This window comes from Pantherophis guttatus, chromosome 1, assembly GCF_059756535.1.
Source record: "Pantherophis guttatus breed Tessera chromosome 1, ASM5975653v1, whole genome shotgun sequence".
Taxonomy (NCBI): Eukaryota; Metazoa; Chordata; class Lepidosauria; order Squamata; family Colubridae; genus Pantherophis; species Pantherophis guttatus.
In genome coordinates, this window is record NC_142063.1 from 192,218,375 (window position 1) to 192,225,190 (window position 6,816).

Below are 6,816 nucleotides of genomic sequence, written 5' to 3' on the forward strand. Positions count from 1 at the left end.
GGTTTGACTTTTATTTTAAAAGATGTAAACGGATGAAATTTGGAATCGAGCTTGTTAAAGAAGTGTGAGCAATTGTACCTATTTATGACCGGACCAAACCTTCGCTCTTAAAAGATGTATTTTATGTTTAAGATGTTTAAATATATATATATATATATATATATATATATATATATATATATATATATATATATATATATATGTTTTTCTTTCTTTTTCGTAGGTTTTATGTGTATGTCTCTTTAGCCAGGTTCTACCTACGTAAACCAAGATATTATGCAGCCCTAGTTCAGTGAAATCACAATTCACTAGTTTCTGGGCTTTTTTTTTTTCTCTTCTGGCAGCCAGAAGATAGGTACGTAGGTAGAACCTGGCTAAAGAGACATATATATATATAAAAAAAGAATTATGATCTCTGCTTACTTTCAAGAGAAACTCACCTTGCTTTAAATATTATTTTCATTACTAAAATTGAAAATGTAGATTTATTTTTCTTGGTTACCACAATATTACATGGTTTCTGCAGCTGAACATTCCTAAATAGACATTTTAATTAGTTATATTTATTTTATTGTTTCCAACTTCAAGATTATCTTTTGTTGAAAACTAATTTGGGTCTGCTTTTCCTTCCTACCCCACAAAAAGTAACTTTTCACCAAAAAAAAATCTTGTTTTAACCACAAGAGAGCACTCCAACACAAGAAATGTGGGACAGTGTGTTGCTGTTTCCCAGTTTTCTTTTCCTTAACCAAAGGAGGGCACTCCAACATAAAAAAATGTTTTTAACCATAGAATCTAACAGGATTTTTTTTTCATTTTAACCATGATTATATGTGAACAACATGAATTTCTTATAACAAAGAAACTTTTTGCTTTTTAATTCTTAACATATATTCATTCAATTTAGCTTTAAAACTTGCTTTGTGTATAGTGTTTTTGTGTAATATACCAATGATTTTATTTAATCTTTTAAAACAATCTCTTGATTGTTTCATTTAATTTAATCAGTACAAACAGATATATTAAACATAAGATTACATATTATTTTTCAAAAATGTGTGAAAATCAACAGAGCAAGGACCTTTCTAAATTGGAAGAATGATACTTCTTCTCCAGAATCTCAAAAGTCTTATTTATATCAGAGATCTATGTATTGGACGATAATCTTCATTTCATTATCTTGGCAATCACATCAGGAAATGCAAACAAATTTCAATTCTCCTCATTATCAACATTTATGACAGACTGGTAATTCAAGTAGGATCTGAGAATAAGTGGATCAAAGAGTAGAAGATTCAGAAATTTTAATAGAGATAACTAAAGAATTTGGAGGCAAAACTCAAATTAGTGGAAGCAGAGTTGCATTAAAACAATAAAATACAAATATAATACAAACGAACTATTCCATTCTATATATACATCTGCTTAAATGAAAGTAAAACTTTAGCGTGCACCCAGGATGATGCAAAAAGATGCCTTAATCTTTTTATGTAAAGAAAAAAATATGAAAGAGACCAGAACTTAAATAATCAATTGGCCTTTTTGGGAATGAAGGGGGGGAAGGAGGGAGGATGGAAGAAGGTATGGAGGAAGGAAAGAAGATTGCTGATGCTTGCTGCCAGCTTCCCACAAAGAAGTTCGATGGGAAATCACTCTCACTGATTTTTTGTCCGTCCATTGTCATTATGTTTTTCTATTTAGGTAAGGTAATATCTCTGAAACAATGACCCAGCAAGTGTTGGATTGTTCAGTAATCTAGTATTTGTAATATTAAACAGTGGAACCCCCATTTTGAACAGGGAGAGACCTAATGAACTGTTACTATTACAAATTGAAGGGTCCCCAGGAATTAAAGAGCTTCTTTCAGACAAATGTAACTTCTAAAACTTCCCTAACTACTAAATGTTCTCCCTCTCCCGTGCATGGTTTGTGAAAGACCAAATGGATCAGTCAGAAAGCTAATGGAAGAATGTTCTGTAGATGGATGGGGCCAAAATAGAATTTTTTAGCTTGAATTAAAGAATTTGTTAAAACACAAATGCTGCATTCCAATTTAAGAACCGTATCCCACTGATGGCGGCAGTATCATGGTTGGGCCTCGTTTGCTAAGTCTCTGGACCAGGACAGCTTGCCATCATTAATGGAATTTATTCTGAATTATACCACCAAATTCTACAGGATGTCAGGGTATTTGTCTATGAACTAAAACTAAAGAACAAGTGGATCATGCAGCAAGACAATGACCCAAAACATACAACATGCATAATTAAAAATGCTTAAAGTAGAAGAAAGTTAATGTTTTGGAGTGGTCAATGAATATTTTCATCTTGTTTCCTTGAAAGCAGTTGCCATTGTTTCTTCCATAACATATTTTCAGTTTTGCTTAATATTTGCATGGTTTTAATACTAAGGTCAACTAGGTGCTGCCATTGCTTGTAGACATAGCCTACTTATTTTCTCACACTAGCCTTACTTCCCTCAAGTCTAATATCCATGAGCTTTGTGATACTATATAAATCACAAAGGGGGGAAGTCCGGGAAGGCCCGGAGGGAGGGGTCCCTCTGGTAGAAATGTGCCCACCAGGCTTCCGCGCATTCCATCAGCCGAGGTCACAAGGGAGGGGCGGGGGAGTAGCGGTTATTATTAGAGAAGGCCTTAGGCCCAGGGAGACCACTGTACCTCAGACAGCTGGTTGTGAGTCCCTCCTTGTGAAGTGGGGCCATGGGGTTCAGATGGGCTTGCTGATCACGTACCTGGCTCCCTGCCGCGTGGCAGCAACCCTGCCTGAGCTACTCAACGTTATTGCTGCGGTGGCGGTTGATACCCCCAGACTTATGGTCATGGGGGATTTCAACCTGCCGTCCGTGGGCGAGACGTCTGAGGTGGCTCAGGAGTTCATGGCTTCCATGACGGCCATGGATCTGACCCAACTAATTCATGGCCCTACGCACACTGGGGGAAACACACTGGACTTGCTTTTTGTCTCTGGACAGTGGTTGAGTGATCTTGAGATAGGGGATGTAGTCATTGAGCCCTTGTCATGGTCGGATCACTCTCTCCTTCGCCTTGACCTTCGTACCGCGGCACCCCGCTGCAGGGAGGCGGAACCGATAAGATGGTACCGCCCCAGGCGCCTGATGGAACCCGATAGGTTCCAGACGGAGCTTGGGCCAATTCCTGAGGTTCTGGCTCACGCCTCGACTGGAGACCTAGTGGCCGCCTGGGATGGGGCGGCCGCTGGGGCCCTGGATCGAGTCGTGCCTTTGCGGCCTCTGACCCGGCGCGGATCTCGCCTTGCTCCTTGGTTTACCGAGGAGCTGAGGGAGATGAAGCGCCGGAAAAGACGCCTAGAGAGTAGTTGGAGAGCTAGTCTTTCTGAATCGGACCGGACACTGGTTAGATCCCATATTAGGACTTACCTAGTGGCGATAAAAGCAGCAAAATGTACGCATTTTGCTGCTCTTATTGCGTCATCAGATAATCGCCCGGCCGCCCTGTTTAGGGTGACCCGCTCCCTGCTCCACCAGGAAGCGCGGGAGGACCCCTTGGAGGGAAGAGCCGAGGACTTTGTTCAGTATCTGTATGACAAAATCACTCAGATTCGGGAAGGTCTGGACTCTGACTGGGTAGATCCAGCGAGAGTGACGGAGGCAGGTCTTGAGACTGTTATCTGGGATGAGTTTGATCCTGTGACCCCAGATGACATGGACAGGATTCTGGGTAGATTGAACGCGACCACATGTTTGTTGGACCCGTGTCCCTCCTGGTTAGTGCTGGCTTCCCGGGAGGTGACACGAGGCTGGCTCCAGGGGATTATAAATGCTTCATTGGGTGAGGGTGTCTTCCCCGCCGCCCTTAAGGAGGCGGTGGTGAGGCCCCTCCTCAAGAAGCCTTCCCTGGACCCGGCAATATTGGCTAATTATCGTCCAGTCTCCAACCTTCGTTTTGTGGCGAAGGTTGTTGAGAGTGTGGTTGCGGGACAGCTTCCCCAGTACCTGGATGAAGCATCGTATCTGGATCCGTTCCAGTCGGGTTTCAGGCCTGGATACAGCACGGAAACGGCATTGGTCGCGTTGGTTGATGATCTCTGGAGGGCTCGGGACAGGGGCTGCTCCTCTGTCCTGGTCCTGTTAGATCTCTCAGCGGCTTTTGATACCATCGACCATGGTATCATGCTGCACCGGTTGGAAGAGTTGGGGGTGGGAGGCACCGTACTAAGGTGGTTCTCCTCCTTTCTCTCCGACCGGTCGCAGTCTGTGTTGACAGGGGGGCAGAGGTCGACCCCGAGGCCCCTCATATGTGGGGTGCCGCAGGGATCGGTCCTCTCGCCCCTTTTGTTCAACATTTATGTAAAGCCGCTGGGCGAGATCATCCGTGGTTTTGGGGTGGAGTACCATCAGTACGCTGATGACACCCAGCTGTACATCTCCACCCCGGATCACCCCAACGATGCCCTTGAAGTGATGTCCCAGTGCCTGGAGGCCGTACGGATCTGGATGGGGAGGAACAGGCTCAGGCTCAACCCATCCAAGACCGAGTGGCTGTGGTTTCCGACGTCCCGATATAGTCAGCTAATGCCATCGCTGACTATTGGGGGCGAATCATTGGCCCCCACGGATAGGGCTCGCAACTTGGGCGTCCTCCTGGATTCACGGCTGTCGTTAGAAGAGCATGTGACGGCCGTGTCCGGGAGGATTTTTCATCAGGTTCGCCTGATCCGCCAGTTGCGTCCCTATCTAGATCGGGACTCCCTACACACAGTCACTCATGCCCTCGTTACTTCTCGTCTGGATTACTGCAATGCTCTCTACATGGGGCTCCCCTTGAGGTGCACTCGGAGGCTCCAGCTGGCGCAGAGTGCGGCCGCGCGGGTGGTGATGGGAGCGACATGGAGTTCCCATGTGACACCTCTCCTGCGCGAGCTGCACTGGCTCCCGGTGGTCTTCCGAGTGCGCTTCAAGGTTCTGGTTATCACCTTTAAAGCGCTCCATGGCTCAGGACCTGGTTATTTACGGGACCGCCTGCTACCACCAATAGCCTCCCACCGGCCAGTACGCTCCCATAGAGAGGGGCTCCTCCGGGTGCCGTCGGCCAAACAATGTCGGCTGTCGGCCCCTAGGGGGAGAGCCTTCTCTGTGGGGGCACCTACGATTTGGAACGAGCTCCCCCCGGAGATACGTAGGATCCCGGATCTGCGCACCTTCCGCCGCGCGCTTAAGACTTTTCTATTTTATCAAGCTGGCCTGGCCTAAATCTTCCCCCTTTTTAAATGTGGAAATTTTAAATTTTTAAATTTTAAATTCGTCTTTTTATAGGGGTATGGGTAAGGCATTTTAAATTGGGGAGCCATTTTAGATTTAATTCTGTTTTAAACGTATTTTAATTGTTTATATTGTATGTTTTTAACTTTGGCTGTGCACCGCCCCGAGTCCTTCGGGAGAGGGGGCGGTATAAAAATCTAATAAATAAATAAAAATATAAATAAATAAGTCTCACTAAGCTCAATAGAGTTTAAAATATGGACAGAATGCTTAGATATATTGGTGACGGAGAATTTGTCCCACATTATCTGTTCTCAATTGTACCCTTAAAATTCAGAAAACATAAAACAAAAACATTACAGTTTGAGGATTTAAGGAAAATAATGTGTTTCCATTTTGCTTTCCTACTAGCCCCTACCTATAAACATGTAGTGACAACATATTTTTCCCCCATTGGATCCAAAACATTTCCTGCATCTTATTTCCTTGCAACAAGTCAAGGCTCAATTGCTTTAAACTGTACTACTATGTTGAAGTAGCATTTTATCAGATACTGTTGAAGGGAAGTCTCACGGGTATTAAAATAAATCTTAGCTTTGACACCTATTATATATTAATTATATCAAGTTAATATAATTATATCGATTTCATATCATTATATTAATAGACTTAAATCACGATTAAGTTCTCCCAAGGAGCTTTTATAAAGCTTAAGACAGATAAACATGCCACACAGCTGCCTCTACGAAGGCTTCCTTTGCAACCCTCTGGGCATGTTTCACTGATTTTTGTAGAATTAATTCGGAATATAGACGAGCAGCAGAACGGCCGAAGAGAAAACCCGCTTCGCCAAGGGGCTTCAGGAGACGGATGGAGAAGTCTCAGAATAGTTACCAACAGAGCAGCTACTGCTCTCAGAAACACGGAATCATAAATAAATACGGCCGAGAGCAAGCTCAGATTACACACCCAGGTGGAAAACTGGCCGCGGGCTCCCTCTCCTCTTCTTGCCTTTGGACTCTCCTCCATTATCAGTCCCCCACACAGCTCACCTTTCGAGAAGAGAAGAGCCGGCATGAAGAGAAGACTTCGCCAAAGGCAACTGGAAGCCACGGCTGCCAAAACGCTGCACCCTCTTCCTCTCCAGCGCGCGCTTTCCTCCCGTTACTTGGCAACCAGCGAAGCGCGAGCTCACCCTGAGTCCGGAAGAAGAGATCGGCTCATGATTAGGCGCGCGTGCGCAGCAATCACGAATCCTTCGAATCCTCTGGTGGAGAGAAGGAAACTGTAGAGCAGAGGTCTTCAAACTTGGCAGCTTTAAGATTTGTGGACTTCAACTCCCAGAATTCTCCAGCCAGCAAAGTTGGCTGAAGAATTCTGGGAGTTGAAGTCCACAAGTCTTAAAGCTGACAAATTTGAAGACCTCTGCTATAGAGCTATATACCTAATACCAGTATAAGTTTGTATACAACTTCTTGCATTTCTGTCCCTCTCGTCATTAGTAATGTTTCATCATTACATCCTGTACTAAGCACATTGGACTACAAACATATT

General features: G+C 44.3%; 1 protein-coding gene across 13 annotated transcripts in view; it reads right to left on the reverse strand.

The window, feature by feature from the left end:
• Positions 1-6,581, reverse strand: part of WDPCP (WD repeat containing planar cell polarity effector) — a 201,271-nt gene extending 194,690 nt beyond the window's left edge. For 3 of the 13 annotated variants that reach the window (XM_087886517.1, XM_087886488.1, XM_060689354.2), the window contains exon 1: positions 6,315-6,496. The gene's annotated coding sequence lies outside the window, so the exon portion shown is untranslated. Of the gene's footprint in view, positions 1-6,231 lie in introns of all 13 variants that reach the window. The other 10 variants (XM_034432467.3, XM_034432462.3, XM_087886514.1 and 7 more) reach the window with 6 other exon arrangements.
• Between the last annotated feature and the right edge of the window lie 235 nt (positions 6,582-6,816).